At 42.4% G+C, this 18,873-nt stretch overlaps 1 pseudogene; it reads left to right on the top strand.

Annotated features, from left to right (window-relative positions):
* The first annotated feature begins 1,019 nt into the window (after positions 1-1,019).
* On the top strand, positions 1,020-1,880 carry LOC133924051 (putative wall-associated receptor kinase-like 16; annotated as a pseudogene).
* The last annotated feature ends 16,993 nt before the right edge of the window (positions 1,881-18,873 follow it).

Here is an 18,873-nt window from a genome sequence, read left to right as displayed (position 1 = left end):
TTATAGGCTAGCTAGATGCCTTTTTCCGATTGCAGAAGTAAAAATTATAGTTTTCTCATGTTGCGGGAGTAAAATTACTACTTTTTTTGGTTGCGAGAGTAAACTTCCGGCTTTTTCCAATTGCGGAATGGATTGCGCATTGATTTTCCAGTGGAGGGAGTAAACTTCCGGTTTTTCTTGGTTGCGGATTAGATGGCATGCTTAATACTTATTTAGCACGTTGGATGTTAAATAGAGGTTATATATAACCCATACCAGCCCCATATGTTATTATGTAAATGATTCTAGATCACATGATTTTTCACATAAAATACCACACGTGCATTTCCTGAGACTAGAACCCATGAATTCTAACCTTGCGTGAACTTTCTTACCATCTCACATATTATTGATTGCTCAGAACAATAGGATATTCTTTTATCCTTATTTTGTAAAACTTGTAATGATTATTTAATCTTCAAAATGCTTCAAATAAAAAAATTTGATATAAAACTTTTTTTCATCCAACTCTATATGAATATTTATGATTTTTTTAATATCTCACTAAAAACATTCAAACCGACACAGTACAGACGGTTCCAACCTAGAACCGTCAGAACTAATAATACAAATGGCTCGTTGTCATTTTCTCAGATAGTTCTCATTTGGTGTCATCTGTAGTACCATTTGTACAAACGGCTCCGTAGATCCGTTTGTATAAGGACGTCCCACTAAATGAATTTTATAGTAGTGTTTATGGTTAAATAAAACTCATAAGGCCAAATTTAAGGTATTATCGTCGGACTGAGCAGTGGTATTACTGTTCTAATTCTTAGTATAAGTGGGATATACCTCACCAATAGATGGAGAAGAAACACCCAAAAGTGACTGCGACGGAGGTATTTCCAGAGAAACCAAGGTCTACTTCTGGAATAATTAATATTATCCGACGAAAATGCTAGTGAGAAGACAAATATTTTTTTTCCTTGGAGGAGCTTGAAAAGGCAACAGATAACTTCGATTCCACACGCATACTTGGCCGTGGAGGCCATGGCATGGTGTATAAAGGCATCTTATCTGACTAACGTGTGGTGGCAATAAAACAGTCTAAGATAATCGAGGAAGGTGAGATCAATCAATTCATCAATGAGGTTGCAATTCTTTCTCAGATAAATCATCGGAATATTGTAAAGCTGTTGGATACTGTCTTGAGGCTGAGATCCCACTATTGGTGTATGATTTTATCTCTAACGGTTCGTTGTATGGGATCCTTCATGCTGATTCAAGCAATCAATTACTTTTATCATGGGACGATTGTCTCCGAATTGCTGCAGAAGCAGCTGGAGCTCTTTGTTATCTTCATTCTGCAGCCTCAGTATCCGTTTTTCATCGTGATGTGAAGTCATCTAATATCCTCTTGGATTCTAACTACACTGCTAAAGTGTCAGATTTTGGTTCTTCAACATTGGTTCCAATTGATCAAACACATGTTGTTACAAATGTCAAGGCACATTTGGGTACTTAGATCCAGAGTATTACCATACTGACCAATTAAACGAGAAGAGTGACGTGTATAGTTTCAGTGTGGTACTCTTGGAATTGCTTGTTAGAAAGGAGCCTATTTTTACAAGTGAGTCAGGCGTAAAGCAAAACTTTTCTAACTACTTTCTATGGGAGATGAAGATTAGGCCTATCACAGAGATAGTAGCTTCTCAACTTCTTGAGGAAGCGTCTGAGGAAGAGATCAAATGTGTTGCCACTCTTGTGGAGATGTGCTTGAGACTCTAAGGTGACCAAAGACCTACTATGAAGCAAGTGGAGACGTCACTACAATTTTTAGGACAAAAAGAATGGAGATGAAGGAAGGTATTGTTGGAAAAGATGATGAGAGCCAAACCATGCTAACAAAAAACAGATATAAATAGCTATCAGTTATCAATTATCAATTTTGGCAAAACATCTAAATTTGAATCACCTTGATATAGCCAACAATTCTACATTTTAGAGGAAGAGTTTCTGTCAATCGCTGGTCTGCCATGTTAGATACGTCTCACAAGTTTCATCATTGATCGTTCTTCCTGATTATTTATTAGCATTTAAGTGCTGAGAACCAAATTATCGTATATTATTGCACAAAAATTTGCATGCTTACTATTTTGTTGTCAGTAGGCCATTTCATGAATGTTTATCTCTGCAGATATATGTAAATACACTATTATCGTCAAATAACTATCATTGTGTGATTTTTGTTGTTGATTCAGAATTTGTATTGACCGACACTCAAACATGTGTAACATGACAAAATGTATCTCTAATTTACTGTCCTTGTTTGTGCACAATACTCATATTATCCTGCTTAATATCTCATTTTGATTAGATCAATATTAAAATATAAGAGACACATCAGAACTGTATAAGATAGTAAACTGGGTAGAAAAAGAGCTGACGGGATAATAAACTACTTGACCACAAGTCCACAAAACTCTAGAGAGGCATGTGATCTCTGCTGCTGGGACTCGCTGATTTCTCAATACAGCTCACACGTTGAGTCAAGCTAGCACGAAGAACAGCACCACGTGCGCTCTGGACTCCAGCTGCCTGACCGTACTCTCCCGTGGCATACCCACATGTGTCCTTGTGGGCCCGTGCCTGATCTGCTGGAAAACAATCAAGGCGCAACACACGTGCGCCAGACACACGGACGGTAGCCTGCTCCTCAACATGCCTAATTGCTCATGCACATACACGCCCGTGGGGCCTACCTGCCCACGTGCCTGCATGGCTATCCATGCATCCCAGCATGCATGATATTTTGTTAACCAAGCACACGACAAGGCCAAATTATCCCCACATAACAAAGCCTAATAACTACTGCAGAACAGGTGATCAATACCGGTTAAAAAATGTGATCAGTATCAATTTATGAACCGGCATTTATTAATCGACACTAATAGTCAGTGACTATCAGTGCCGGGTATGGAACCGGCACTGAAAATCACTATCAGTGCCGGTTCTAGATTAGAACCGGTACTGGAAGTACACTTATTAGTGCCGGTTAGTATTACCAACCGGCACTAATATCTCATATTAGTGCCGGTTGTTTGTTACCAACCGGCACTGATAGGTGTTTCCCGTCTTTTTTTAAAAAACATAGCGGTTGCCGTCAGTACAGTGCCATTTTCAAATTTTGGACGTTGCCGGAAATAGACACGCATACATATTTTCATCACAGCATATATACACAACCACATATAAATTTTATTTATAAAAAATCAAGCCTCATCATAATATATATACACCGCATACTTATCAAGTTTCATTACAATAATCTTATGGAGTTTAAGATTTCTTGTGAACCGATGGATCTAAACTCTGCCCTTTTTTATGGGTTGAAGGTAACGAGGAAGACGATCCAATTTCATGGAACTCGCAGGTTGGATTGATGATTTCGTCATTGATAAACCCGACAAGTTGTTCTTGAAGCGCGTTGATTTCATGAGGCATGAGACGTTCTTTGGACAACTCGAGGATCTGCAATTTGAAGAATTGAATAAATCAATACATATGATTTTGGCGTATCAAACCTGAAAATTAGTCATCAATGTGTATACCGCCTACCTCAGGATCTTCCGGCATGATCGAATCCTCTGCGTTGAAGCTGTGCATAAATTCCATTACATAAAAACCATATAAATTATTGCCCGGACCCTGCTTCCTACAAGGAAAGCCATGTCGGACTGTCCATTCTTTCGTGTATGGCCTGTATCTAATGCTCTTCTTGGTGTATCGCGGGTACACTCTGTATGTGTGTGATTATTACCGTAAGTAGACTTAGATTCAATCAAATCAAATATTACAAGAGCAGTAACGAAATGGTCGATTTTTACCTTTGTAGCAAGTCAATGACGGGTTGGTAGGTTTCTTTCGGATTATCTTGTGAGTCGAAAATAAAGATCTTGCTAATATCTGACTGGATGACAAGAAGAATCCAGTGAAAACTGTACATAGGTCACTATATGTTAGTTGGTCCTAATTTCTAACGATGTATTGCTCAACAAGAGTAGAAACACGTACCCCAGTGGTAGGGTAAAAGTATGTATTTCTTCAATTATAGCTCCAGAAGACACTTCAATACATAGTCCTCGATTTTCTTTAGGTCGGTAGATTTCATCATTGTCGGGTTAACAAGATATGGGTCGATAAATCCCACATGCATAATACACTCCTTTCTGTATCTTTGTACCTCCATTCTACACAAGGAATAACTTAAGAGATTTAATACAATGGTACAGAAATGTTATTGTGAATTATACGTATATGACACTTACAGAGTCCAACAACTCAAGATAGACACGTCGAGGGCATCATACTGGTACAGTCGATACATTTCCTCGAAGAATATAAAAATACTGCCGTCCCCGTGGAGGAGATCTTGTTCCTTGACTCTGGCCTCAAAACTTTCCCTACCCTCCTTCGACTCATTCATGTACCACGCATGAAATTTCCGAAGTTGATATGTCAGTTTGGCCCACTCGTCCGGCGCGACCAATAGTTCGCCCAGCTTAAATTGCCATCTCTCGACCGCTTTGGGTGCCACAGACTCGTTAAAAAATTACTCTTTTGTCATATTGGCATCCTTAAGAAATCTTTCTAGTTGTTGTTCTTCCCGTACCTGATCAATAGAAGCCTGCCTCAAGGATTTCTTTCCTTTGATACGCTCGTAGTCTGATTGATGCTTAGCCACAGTAGGTTTGCTCAGCGTCAAGAGAAACTTTTTCGTTTCTTCAGTGAGTGGTTTTTTCTTCTCAGGCTCTCGCTTTTTAAAAAACTTCTTGACTTCAGCGTTCACTATCGCTCTGTTTTCCTCTGTAGTTCTTTCATAAGGTAACTTCTCAGGTGCTGCCACCTTCTTAGACTGAGAGCGTGTTGTCAATTTTGGAGGAGTTGGCAATTTTGGTGGCAGTGTTGCTGACTTCGGAGGAGGAGGAGTCGGCTCACTTGGAGGCACTGGTGCTTACTTCGGAGGGGGAGATGTTGGCTCCCTTAGTGGCACTGTTGCGGACTTTGGAGGGGGAGGAGTTAACTCTCTTGTTGGTGACTTGCGTGGGGGAGGAGTCGGCTCTCTTCTCGGTGACGGTGGCAGTGGCGGCGACAGTGGAGGAGTTGGATCTCTTCCTGGTGACGGTGGCACTGGCGCCGACCGTGGAGGAGTTGGATCTCTTCTGTGTGCTGGGTCCGACTCCACATCAGACGACTCATCTGTCTCATCTTCAAACAATATGTAGCGCTTGTGCCACAAAACGAAGCCACCCACGTTTGATCCGAGCCTCTTGGAACCCGTCTCTCCGAGGTAATCTATGTCAAGCTTACGGTACGGCTTTCGCACGGAGTCCACGTGGACCTTAGCGTATCCCTGTGGTATCAGAAGATCGTTCAAGAGAGCCCCTTCGACGCATTGGTCAACCTGCCCCCATAGCCACCGTGATGGTAATGTTCATAGTGGGCACGACAAGCTTGCACACCTTGCTTTCTGTGATGTCATCCACGGGGAAACAGGCTAATTCTTCTTCTCCAAACCCCGCGGACGCGTAGCTGCTCCGACGACCACCAGGGTTCACAACATTTTCTTCGCCTTGCTGCTGTCTGATTCCTTGTTGAAATGATTCTTTGATTTCTCTAATTTTGGCGTCTATCATCTGACGCTCTTGCACAAGTTCTTGTCGCACTACAGCCAGCAGGTCTTCCAGCTCCTCTCTCCTTCTCTTCCGACTCCTATAACTTTCGGCGGATTCTGGGAATCCCTCTTTCCAGGGCACCACACCCTTGCCTCTGGTGCGACCTGGGTACTCCTTGGTTCCTAGTGCCAAGGTTAACTGGTCGTTCTCCCTATCCGGCCTGAAAGAGCCTTGGGAAGACTAGGTGTGGGCATATGCAATTCTCTGCATCACTTCCTGTTCTCTATCGCTTTTGAAGTTCAGACTGCCATCTGCCGCCAAGGTCACCCCTCTCGCGTACAAATAGTGCTTCGCCCGTTCAATCCAGGGAGCCGTCTGAGGTGTGGCACCACTGCGGGTTACCTGTTCTTCCATCTCATCCCACTCATCGTATTTCCTCACGTACCCACGCGAGTCAGTTCTGTGGGGGTACACATTCTTCTTGGAGTTGGCTTTGTTGATCTCACTTAGTCTTTGTGCTTCCTCTGAACGCTTGTGCTCTATGAAATCGTTCTAGAATGGTTGAACCGTCGGATAATGGTCCCATTTTGGTGTCCAGCCCACCAAGCCATAATTTCTCCATAGCTTACCCTTGAAATTCTTGAACGCGATGGACATTATTGATAGGGCACGACTCTTCGCTTTGGCCATGCTGCATCCTTCAGGGAACTCAAACTTTGCCAACAACTTGCCCCACATAAGATCCTTAATATTTTCGGGAACCACCCACACGTCATCCCGTCTGCCTCTCCAAGTTCTGTATATGACTGTGACATGGTCCCTCACCAGACACCTGATTGCTGTCTTGTACGGGCCCAGAATAACTTTTGGTCTCGTGGGCTCCCCGACTGCATTGACCTCCGCGATGATGAAACATCCCTCAGGCATCCTGCTGGGACCTCGTCCACTCCTCTCTTCTCCAGTCATCACGTCACCACCCGGAGCATCAGCATCAGGGTCGATCTGACCCTCCAGTGCATCACCTTCGACCGTGCCCTGCGCAGCCTCAGCGGCTGTCTCCAACTCAAACTGTTCCATATTCAAGTACAACCTCGGGCTACCGCCCCATGTCTGGTTCGGCTCCATGTTTGTAGGCTCATCATTTACTGAGGCTGGAGCTGGACTTGAGGGACCTTGTATCGGAGGGGGGACGGGACGGGGTCGTGCACGGCGGTTGGATTTCGTACGTGTCATTCCTACATCAACATTGTAGACACAAGAAACACTTGATTTAGAGATAATCTAAAACCGAATGCTATACTGGAACATAGAAAAAATGAGGAGAAAGGGACGTAAAATGCAAGGGCATAAGGTATACAGAAATGCAAAAGTACAACATATTGATCAGGTCCATAAGTACAACATACATCAGTTTCAGTTATGCAAGTGTTCATAGCCAGAGTACAGAACACATAATAATCAGGTCCACACAAGCATTATACATTCAAACTACTCGTTGCTATCATCACTCGGCAACCACCAGTACTCATCGCCCTCAATGTGGCCAACATCATCGCCCTCAACGTAGTCATAAGGAACCACGTCGTTCGGGTCCACGCTAGAATCCACATCATCGCCCTCAAGGTGGCCAACATCTTGACGGTCCAGCACCTCGGCCGATTGAATGGACAACTTCTGAAGCCTTCTCACTACCTCCTCAATTTGGAGTACAAGCCGGTTCGCATCCATAGAGCACTTGCACAAACAGGGATCGAAGCTTTCCTTAGCCATCTTCCTTAGGTCTACAACTATATCATCAATCTTTTCGATGGTCCACGCCCAACCATTAGTCATTTTTCTACAACCATCCAAAACGGATAGGAAAACACATATGACATACCGATTTATGACACAGCTATATATACAAAGCTATATTCAAAGCTATATATACAAATCAAAGGCACATATTAGAATCAATGACAAAACTATATATACAAAGCTAGTCCAATTATTGGAAAATTGCATGGTTTGAGATAAAAAAAAAATGCAGATAATATTTCCATTGATCTGATCTTTATCAAAATATTCAGTGTAAATAGCAAATTTGACAATATAACCTTGAGGATAAAGAATGCAACAGATAGAATTAAGTATAAATAGTAAGTAATACATATACTATTGGAGAAACACATTTTACTAAAAACAAATCAAGATGAAGAGTGTGTCATGATCTTTCATCTTGCATGCAAGCATCCTTGGAGCATCCTTGTGTGTCACGATATGATTAACAAGTCCCTTTCTTTAGTTATCGAACCTATCCTTAATTTCTTGATCTTTCATCTTGCATGCAAGCATCCTTTGCAATGGTTGAGGGCAGAGCTCCAGCAATGGATCAAGAGCAACAATGGCTGCAATCTTTTTTTTGATCAAATATTGGCTGCATATATAGTATGATGCTCTTGGGATGCATGCATGGAGATGAGGTCCTTTTTCCCAAAGAGCTTAGTGTTGCTGTGGAAAGTGTCTGTTTTGTTGTCTTGTTTCTTCAATTTTGTCAAAAGAAAAGTTGAGCATGCATGGCCTAACAATTCTTACTTTTACTTTGTTTTTTCAAGTTTGAACATGAGCTGGCTCAACCTAATTAAGTTAATATCACTTTAATTTTGTCAATGGCATTCATATGCAGGGAGAAACATTCTAAGACATATACACATCCATCACATGCAGGGAGAAACATGTACACATCCATCACATTCAGCTAGTCTGAACCCAACCACACACCAGATAAGGGCAAAACATACATACATATATGTGCATTTATATCCAGCCGGCGTGAAATAGGGTCATCCATTTGATATGGTTCTCAGGAATTTCTTATACTTGGACAGGGTCTACCCACGAGTCACTAATGCTGATTTTTACTACCTCTCATCGAAAATAGATAACGTTCAAGAATATTTACAACTACTGAATATCACTATCTTGCATAAATGACAGAAAATTCAGTCAAACACACAAGTGCATGCAAGTATTACTGCTACCAATCAAGACCAGCCATATAATCTCACGATAATGACAAGCTCCTTGCAAATTATATAGGTAACTGCATGATCATGAATTCTTATAAGTTACAAATCTAAGCAACGATACAGTTAACTACTCTTCCTGAATTTCTATCAATCCGCAAAATTACTCCTAAAATTTGCACTACAGCCAATCGTCGAAACCCCCAACAATCAGCACATATCGAGGCATCCCTACAGAATCACAAAATTAAGATGGGCATAGGAATATATAGATTGTCTATATATGCAAGTGTGTATATACATACATTATGCCTAATATACTAGCAGCCTTTCAACCTTTTGCAATCTCTCTAGAAATAGCAAAGTGAGACAATTTTTACCTTGAGCCTATAGAGCATCTCTGTACTTATTTCTATCTATTTATCTCTGTACTTATTTCTATCTAGTTAAGTATCTCACTATGTGCAGAATTCTCAGTGGCCATTAGAAGAATGGAAGAAGCTGGATTGAAGCATATATCAACACCTGCAGCTATTTACATTGACCAAACAAAGCTCTTAGGACAGACGTCTCACTCTGACCATCCAATGAACCATAAACAAACACTTGAACAAGAACTAATATATCTAGTATGGTGCAACCTTGCTCTACTGCACATATTAAATTTAATCAATAGGATGTTCACAGATCAAAACATATTGGTAGCTCAAGAGCAAACATCCTATTCTCAGCAGATCTCCCCATCCATGGAGCACTTGCACGAACTAGGGTTTCGATGGGGAGGACAGGATGGTGCTTACCCGTTGGGCTTGAAGGGGATGGAGGAGAGCAGGGGCGGCAGCGGCTCCTCCTCCGTGGGGGATGACGGCGGCGAGGGCTCCAGGGACGAATCGGTGTTGGGAGGAGGCGGCGGCGCGTCGGGGCGGCGTCCGGAGGAGGCGGCGGCGGGAGGAGGCGGCGGCGCGTCGGGGTGGCGTCGGGAGGAGGCGGCGGTGCGTCGGGGCTTGGGTGACTGAAGCGCACGAGGAGGCGGCGCTAGGGTGAATAGAGGAACGAGGATGTGGCTAAGTGTTGGAGATAAATATAGGAGACGTATCAGTGCCGGTTCTATTTTCTAACCGGCACTGATACTAGTATCAGTGCCGGTTCTAGTTAGTAACCGGTACTGATATTAGTATCAGTGCCGATTATATGTACAACCGGCACTGATAGTTGAAGTATCAGTGCCGGTTGTACATATAACCGGCACTGATACTTGATTTCAAGCAAATTAATTCTTATAATGTGCTTTGTTTGACAAAATCAATGCATTAATGTGCTTTATTGCATATAAAATTAGTTTTAATTCTAGAAAATTGCAAATAAATTTTATAAAATCTTTTTAACTTGTTTTATGTTGAAAAATAATTCTAGAAAAATTCAATATGCACTCGATATAAATTAAAGCATATTATTACATCACTCATACATATCCTTCATACAAAATAAAGCTTAACCTAAATATTATACAAATTTCACCAAATACATGAAAGCTACTTTCACTGAACGATTAATGCTTCGTTATGGTTGCGGCGTATGTAGGTAGCTTCCGCAGTGTCATCAATGAGAAGCAGTTCGACATTCTCTCCAAAAGGAGGCAGGTCTTCGAATTTGTCACAGTCTTCGTCGTCGACAACATTCTCAACACCGACGATTTTTCTTTTTCCTTGAAGAACCACGTGACGCTCCTCCTTGTTAGCTAGGTCCGGGTCCTTTACATAGAAGACTTGTGCAACATAGTTGGCAAGCACGAATGGTTGTTCTCTGTATCCGACGAGTTTGAGGTCCACGGTAGTCATACCGTACTTGTCGACCTTGACTCCCCCTGTGAGTCTGACCCATTGGCACCGAAACAGAGGGACTATCAACTCGCCATATTCAAGTTCCCAAATCTCCTCTATGAATCCATAGTAGGTCTCCCTGTTGCCAGCGCGGTCACAGGCATCAGTACGGACACCGCTATTTTGGTTAGTGCTCTTGTTGTCTTGTGCTCGCGTATAAAATGTATAGCCGTTAATCTCGTATGCTTGGAATGTGCGAATCATAGTTGACGGGCCATTTGCCAGCAGTTCCAACAGAGCATCATCGGTATCCTTACCCATCATGAGTTGACGTAACCAATTACCGAAATTATCTCTGTGCTCTTTTGCCATCCAATCATCTGACTTCGTTGGATTTGTGGAGCGTAGCATGCTCACATGCATTTTGACATACGGGATCACTACAACTGCCTGTTACAGAACTGCGAAGTGTGCTTGAGTGAATGAAGCACGATCTTTGATATGGATTGAAGTATGACCTATCGTCCCTTTCCCCTTTAGCCTCCCCTCATAGCAAGATATAGGCATACCAATCGCGTTCAGTTTCATATAGTCAATGCAAAACTCAATGACCTCCTCCGTACTCCACCCTTGGGCAATGCAACCTTCCGGACGACCTCGGTTACGAACATATTTCTTCAGAACCCCCATGAACCTTTCGAAAGGATACATCTAATGCAGAAACACGGGGCCAAAGATCTTTATCTCACCCACAATGTGAACAATTAGATGGGGCATTATATCAAAAAATGTCGGAGGGAAAATAGTCTCAAACTGACATATAGTATGGACCACGTCTTCCTGCAGCTTTGCCAGTTTGTTTGGATCAATGACCTTCTGTGAAATTGCGTTGAAGAACGAACACAGCTTAATGATTGGGTCTCGGACTTTATCCGGTAGAATACCTCGAATTGCAACTGGAAGCATCTGCGTCATCATCACGTGACAATCATGAGACTTCATGCCAACTAACTTCGTATCTTTCATGTTTACAAAGTTCCTGATATTGGAGGAGTAACCGGTCGGAACTTTGACATCACGCAAGCAACCACACAGGCGGATCTTCTCTTCCTTGCTCATAGTGTAGCAAGCTATGGGAAGTTTCTTTTGGCCGTTGTCTAATTGTATGTAGTGTAGGTCCTTCCTGAGGTTCATTTCTTCCAGGTCTAGCCGTGCATTTAGTGTATCTTTTGTTTTGCCGGGTATGTCTAGTAAGGTACCAATCAAGCTATCAAACACATTCTTCTCCACGTGCATGACGTCGATTGTGTGTCGGACCATAAGATACTTCCAATAAGGCAGCAACCAAAATATTGACATCTTTTTCCACATGGGAGCATTTTGCCCAGCCTGCATTTTTGTACTGCCTGGCCCCTTTCCAAGTACAACTCTAAGTGTATTAACCATCTTAAATACCTGTTCTCCACTGCGAATCTTCGGAGCTTGACGAAGCTCCATTGTCCCGTCAAAAGCTCTTTTATTCTTGCGGTATGGGTGATCCGGACGGAGGAACCTACGGTGACCCATGAAGATTATTTTCCGGCTGTTTTTTAGCCACCGCCCCTCCGTTTCCTTCAAGCACTGAACAGATCCATTGTACCCTTTTACAGTCTGCCCTGATAGGTTACCAAGAGCAGGCCAATCTGAAATCGTCACGAACAGCATCGCGCACAGGGTGAAATTCTCGCGTCTGTACTCATCCCATACTCGTACGCCATCTTTCCACAGTACAAGAAGATCTTCCACCAATGGTTTGAGGTACACATCGATATCATTGCCTGGTTGATTCGGCCCACTAATCAGTAGAGGCATCATAAGGTACTTCCGCTTCATGCACATCCAAGGTGGAAGGTTGTAGATACAGAGAGTCACAGGCCAAGTGCTATGAGTACTTCTTGTATTACCGAAAGGATTCATCCCATCCGTGCTCAACCCGAACCTTATATTCCTCACTTCATCTCTGAATTCCTTGTATTTCGAATCGAATCTCCAACATTGCATGCCATCAGCAGGGTGTCTAAGCATTCCATCTTTCTTGCGCTGTTCGGCGTACCATCGCATTAGCTCGGCATTCGCTCTGTTAGCAAACAATCGCTTCAAACGGGGGACTATAGGGAAATACCAAGCCACCTTAATGGGGGGTCTTTTCTTCTTTCTCTTCACCCCTACGCCATCGCTCTCGATATCATCAACGCTGCTCTTGTACCGCGGTGCATTGCAAACGCGACACGCTTCCAAGTCTGCATCCTCACCGCGGAACAACATGCAGTCGTTTCCACATGCATGTATTTTCTCTACTTCCAATCCCAACGGGCAGACAACCTGCTTGGCATGGTACGTGTTTTCGGGCAACGCGTTCCCCTCTGGAAGCAATTCCCTCAAGAATTCTAACAATTCATTGAAACCCTTATCGGCCCAACCATTGCTAGCCTTCATTTGCATCAGTGTCAGCACCACATGCAACTTGCTATGCTCATCTTTACAGTTCGGGTAAACTGGTGTTTTAGAGTCCTCTATCATGCGCTGATACTTTTGATGTTGTCTTTCAATGGTGAAGTCCCCCTCCCCATCGCGCAACATTTGTTCTATGCCTTCTTCATTGTTGCCAACAAAACTGTCCCGATCATCGTTCTCAACAAAAGTATCTTCAAATACCGATATATCGAAGTCTTCGTTAGCCGTCGGATCGTTGACTCCGTCACCTTCGACTGTTGGTTGCCCTTCACGCCCAACATCTGCAAGTTCACCGTGCTCAGTCCAACGGGTGTAGCCAGCCTTAAAACCCCTGCGAATCAAGTGTGCACGGATCTGCTCTATGTTTGAAAACTGCTTCTCATTCTTGTAGTCGACACACGGACAGCATATATAGTGCTCGTCACGCTTCCCTTTTGGCTTCTTGTATGCCGCGGCAGCCCTCAAAAAAGCCTCGATGCCAACAATGAACTCTGGTCCTCGTTCCTTGTACATCCATGACCCGTCTATCTGCAAATCATTATAATTAAACACATTGGACTTATCATCATTAAACATTTCAAAATCTAGAACATATTCATCGAATTACCTCGCATCCTGATTGGTCCCTATTTGAGGGCCCATCTCCTTCCGGTACTTGGGCCGGGTCGGGGGACCCGCCTTCCAAAGGCTGCCGAGTCTGATTGCGACCCGTGGGTGGACGTGCTGTCCCTACAACACAGTATTTTATGAACTGTACATGTTAAATTCAGTATGTTGATTAATTAACAGAGGAAATCCACTGGATTATTATTAAAATTCATGACTTTAAAAATATACGCAATCCACATACTAGAAAATTAGAGCTAGATTTTAGAGACATTTTACAAATACCTCCCTGATTTTTTATTCTTTGGATGCCACTCGAATGACAGTTCTAGCGGTATTTTTGCAATTTTTGAATGGCAATAATGGTTCAACAAGTTGCAAAGTTGCAACTCATTAAATCATCTACAATGATAAAATTGCGACCTTTCTCTAATTTTTATGGATATTTGAGCTCTTGCTCATTTCAAATTTCAACACCAACTAACAACCACCTAAATTCAAACCTAGAGAAATCTAACAACTAAAATCCAACTAAGAATCAAATTTAGATCATCTCTATACATCTAACAACGACAAAGTTGCAAACTTTACCTAAATTAGATCTCAACTACATCTCTAAATCCATAACCATGGAACAAGCACCATCCATCACCAACCCTAGAGCAATTTACCAAGTAATCTATCCAAAAATGAAATATAGATCTCACTAACCTTAAAACAGTTGACTCCTCCAAATTTTGAAGGCTCCCACGCAAAAAAAAACCTTGAATCGCCCAAAAAAATGGCAAGGAGGCGCTGTAACATTGGGCTGCGACGGCGGCGGCTCTGTTCTGGGTCGAGACGGGGAAGAAGATGGGCTATATATACTGTAGCAGACTTTCAGTGCCGGTTTAAAGAGAAACCGGCACTGAAATACCACTATCAGTGCCGGTTTGTTATTAGAACCGGCACTGATGTATCATCAGTGCTGGTTCTAACCACCAACCGGCACTGATAGTAACTATCAGTGCCGGTTCTTAACTCCAGGCCCTCGATCACGGGCAGGAGTTTTAGAACCGGCACTGATACCTCTTTCAATACCGGTTCCTTTGAACCGGCACTGAAGGTGGCGGCTATTATGTGGGGTTCTGTAGTAGTATCCTCTCCGGCCGCTCGCATGTGTGAACTTACAGCACCTCACGCATCCACGAGACCATGACTTCGTGCGCATGACACCGAGATTGTGTTATCTTTCACATCATAGACGGTATGTGTCCTATATACGTTGTTGGAATAATTTTATATTGGTTGTGAAAAAGTAATACATCTAATTTAAAAAGGGAATAATTACCTGATAGCTAGCTATTTTTCTTTCTGATAGCAGTCAGATTTTAAACCAATGAAAAAGCAACACGTCATGAATTAGATGGTTCCTGTAAATGAAAATGTGATAGTTTTTGTTTGTTTGCAATCAGTTTTTGTTTGTGTGCAAAGAATCAATTGAAAAATTAGTTGCCACAACAGTCAAAATGTTTGTTCTATTGTTGTCAGCACCAGGGAAATCAGAAGACTGTATCCCGCCCGATTGTTAATGGGTCTTGTTGTTAATCAGTGAAAGGGGGTGTCAAACCCGAAACCAAATTTACACTAAAAATCCAAACTGCATTACAGATCTAAAAAGAAGGATGAGGGTAACGAAAAACTTGTGGCTTAAGAAAGAAAGAGGAGATAGAATCACTTCTTCCATAGAGTTTATCCTAGAGAATCATTTTTAGCTACAGAATCACTTCCCCCATAGAATCACTTCTCACATAGAATTTGGATTAGGGAGAGTTCTACCAAATAGGCCTTATGTTAATGTATTTTTCCTACTTTGAATTATTGATGATCCCCCATCATTGTAACCAGGGTATAATAATGTTGGTGTCTAACTTAAAAGTTATCCGAGATGCTTAACAATGCATAGGTCATCGGTAGAAATCGAGTGGTGGTATGATCATCGTTCGCGAGCTATAGGACTTAAATGTATTTCAATGCAAATGATGTTGGGATGAATGAGTTGGTGAGGATGAGATGAAATGTGGGAGGTGCTAGGGGTAGGTCGGGAGAGGAACCTAGATGCCATAGACCGCTTGCATCGATTAATCATCGACTTTTATTTGCCATTGGCTTAAGCACTTTCCGTACTTCCACATATTCAATAAATGTATGAATGAGCCAATTATCAGACGTCGTGCTAACGCTTGACTTGCGGCACTATGACGCGTAAGAGAAAAATTATGAGGAGAAGCAAGGTTGTGGGGAGCCGGAGGTGTCCAGGACACACTTACGGTAACCTCGGTGCCACAGGGGCCTGTGCAAGTGGGTAGTTCCGGGTATGAGAATAGTTGTCTCGGGAGCCAAGATGATGGATCCGAGTTGTGTGGGTAAAGATGTACCCCCTACAGGGTATAAGATCAATTCGAATTGCCACGCTCTTAGTTATGAGCATGATTATATCCATCCACATCAATCGTAGAGTTCCGATGTTGGGTTGTATGTAGTACGTTGGGAGGTGGCTAGTTGTGAGTTATGTTGAGAAGCGTGTGATGAAGTAACAATTATGTTTATGGTTATGATATCATGATATGAGGGTACGAGATGTGTAGATGTGTAGATGTTCACACTCTTGAGTCGATAAATGGCTTTTGCGAATAAATTCACTTAACTTTGTGGTCGATTTCTTGCTACGCATCCCCCAAATCTATGATCCTTGGAGTCGAGTTATTATATGCACCCACTATGAAATAAGTCTTACGAGTACCTTCGTACTCACCATGCTTTATTGAGTTTTTATAGGTGAGGAAGAAGTAGTGTACGGTTACTTTATGCCCGCTAATGTTGGTGACGGGCAAGAGTAGTATGAGCTACTTGTGGTGATGCGGTGGTGCCTTAGGGCAAATGGCACCACCCCTCTTTTGATGTTTATACATGTTAATTCCATTGCATAGTAACTTTAACATGCTAAGAATACTTGTTGTATTTTGTTCTCCTAGCGGTCGTGATCCTTAAAATATTGAATGTGTAATAATTTAAAGGCTTGTAATATATTTACATTACTCGCTCTTTATTATATCTTGATGTCATAAAACTTGTTGTAAAGGCGTGTGTTTTGATATTGGGTATAAAACACATGCCGGGACTACTGAAATTAGATTTGTGCTAATCATTAGTGACTATAATTGTTGTGGTAAGATGCGGGTTAGCACGTGGCATGTCGAGAGATGGACGTGTGCTAGTTCTCATCTTATTAAATGATCGTCTTAATGATTAATTCGAATACAATTTGGACAGTTCCTCACAGCGTGAGAGTGAGCGAGCAAGTGAAACTACAAGAGTAAGCAATATTTAAAGTCAATGGGAGAAGCCGAGCAGTCACGCATGTGAAGATGTATGGATTTTTAAGTATCTCTGCCGGTTCATAAACACAACCAGTAGTGATAGCTATTATCACTGCCAGTTATAAAAATCACTTTTTTTAATGAGCTAATATCACTGCTGGTCCTTAACTAGAACTGACAGAGTTAATCACTATCACTGCCGGTTCTTACTAGCTCAGCTTTTTATGTGCGGCTGAAGCTTCTGAACCGACAGTGAAGAGGGGGCGCAGATGACCCTTTCTATGGTAGTGTTAATTATAGTAGAAGGCAATTTAAGTGTACACATATAAAAAGTAGGCAGTGAGGTAAGGAAGGAATTAACCTTTTCTAGTTTTCCTCCTTGAGTAAAAAATAATGAGCAGCTGACCAACCGACGTCTAATTCTCTGGACCAAAGGGATAAAATCATCAAGTTTTGGTTTAATTAGACCAAGATAGGTAAAAGGTAGGGAACCTTTTTGGCAGTTCAAAGTTTTGGAGAGTAGGTCCATCTTTGTCTCATTCACATTAATGGTGTACATGCAAGATTTAATATAATTGACTTTAGTCCTATACATTCAGCAAAAGTATTCAATAGGGCCTTAAGAACAAAGAGATGTTTAGAACATGCTTCCGTGATGAACAAAGTATTATCGGCATACTGAATGATTGGGAAGTCATTACCAGTTCTTGGTATGGGCAAGAACAATAGTCCCATGTCCTTTGCTTTATTAAGAATTGTCTGTAGCAAATCTGCACCAATCACAAATAATAGGGGGATAAAGGATCTCCTTGTATAACACTCCTGTGACAATGAAAAACCTTTCCTAGGACTCCATTAAAAAGAATAGATGATGTGCCAGAGTTTGTAATCCCTTGAATCCATTGTTTATATGCATTCCTTAAGAGAGTGGTTTTATCCTCATGAACAATGAAAGACTGACTTGCCTGATCCTGTAGGGTTGTGTTCATACTCTTCCTATATTTCATTATGGCAGTTGCATGGAAGAAGTGTGTACCTTCATCACACAATTTTACCCATTTGATTCTTCCTCTCTGTTTCTAATATTTTTTTTTGCCATTGCAAAAGTGCAACAAGGTGGTGTTGTTGCAGATTTCTGAAGTTCCATTTTTCTAAGCTTTGATCGCTTACTTTTTCTAGCGTATTCAGGTAAAGAATGCTGAGTTTGGTGTTTGATATGACTGTTGTTAGATTCAAAATCTTTGTTTGCCAGACACGTAGCACTCTTCTTATGTTTTTTTTAGTTTTTTTTGACAATTCTTTTAGCTTTATATGCTAAAATTGTTGGAAAACACCAAACATGTTGAACCACCTGCAAGAAATCATTGTGTTCCATCCAAAAATTTTCAAACCTAAACATATTGGGCTGTGCGCGTGATGATAGGGTGGTGAGGTGATGTGGAGGGACGGCGCGGCGTAGAGTGGCACGTGGCCGAGCGGCATCATGGCTTGGGATGCCGTGGCCTGAGCGTAGAACACGACGGCAGCGCGCACAACGACGATGTGGGGAAGGGAAGAGATGGGCTCGACCATGTTGCCTTGGGGCGACCAGCGGCAAGCCATAGCAGGGGAAGGAAGAACGACTACTCACATGAGATGGCGCGCGTGAGAGGAGAGGCCTTGGGCGAGGTCGCGGTGTGGCTACACTGAACGCGGGCAGGCTTGGGCGCTGGTGACATCGGCTCTTGCTGCGCTGCTGTGTGTGATGAGGTGCTTGCCATGGGTGTCTGAGTGTTGTGGATACTTGTCATGCGTGAGGAAGCTTTTTTGCAGGTGGGGGAAGAGAGAGGAGAGAGGAACATGTGTTATTGCTCTGCTTTGGAGAGGGAGAAGAGACGAGCATGGCATGGGCAGTGGCTTGGTTCGATTTTGCTGCTCTAGTTTGAAAGCGGTCGGC

The sequence above is a fragment of the Phragmites australis genome, chromosome 7, assembly GCF_958298935.1.
Source record: "Phragmites australis chromosome 7, lpPhrAust1.1, whole genome shotgun sequence".
In the NCBI taxonomy this organism is placed as follows: Eukaryota; Viridiplantae; Streptophyta; class Magnoliopsida; order Poales; family Poaceae; genus Phragmites; species Phragmites australis.
This window is presented reverse-complemented; position numbering and strand designations above follow the sequence as displayed.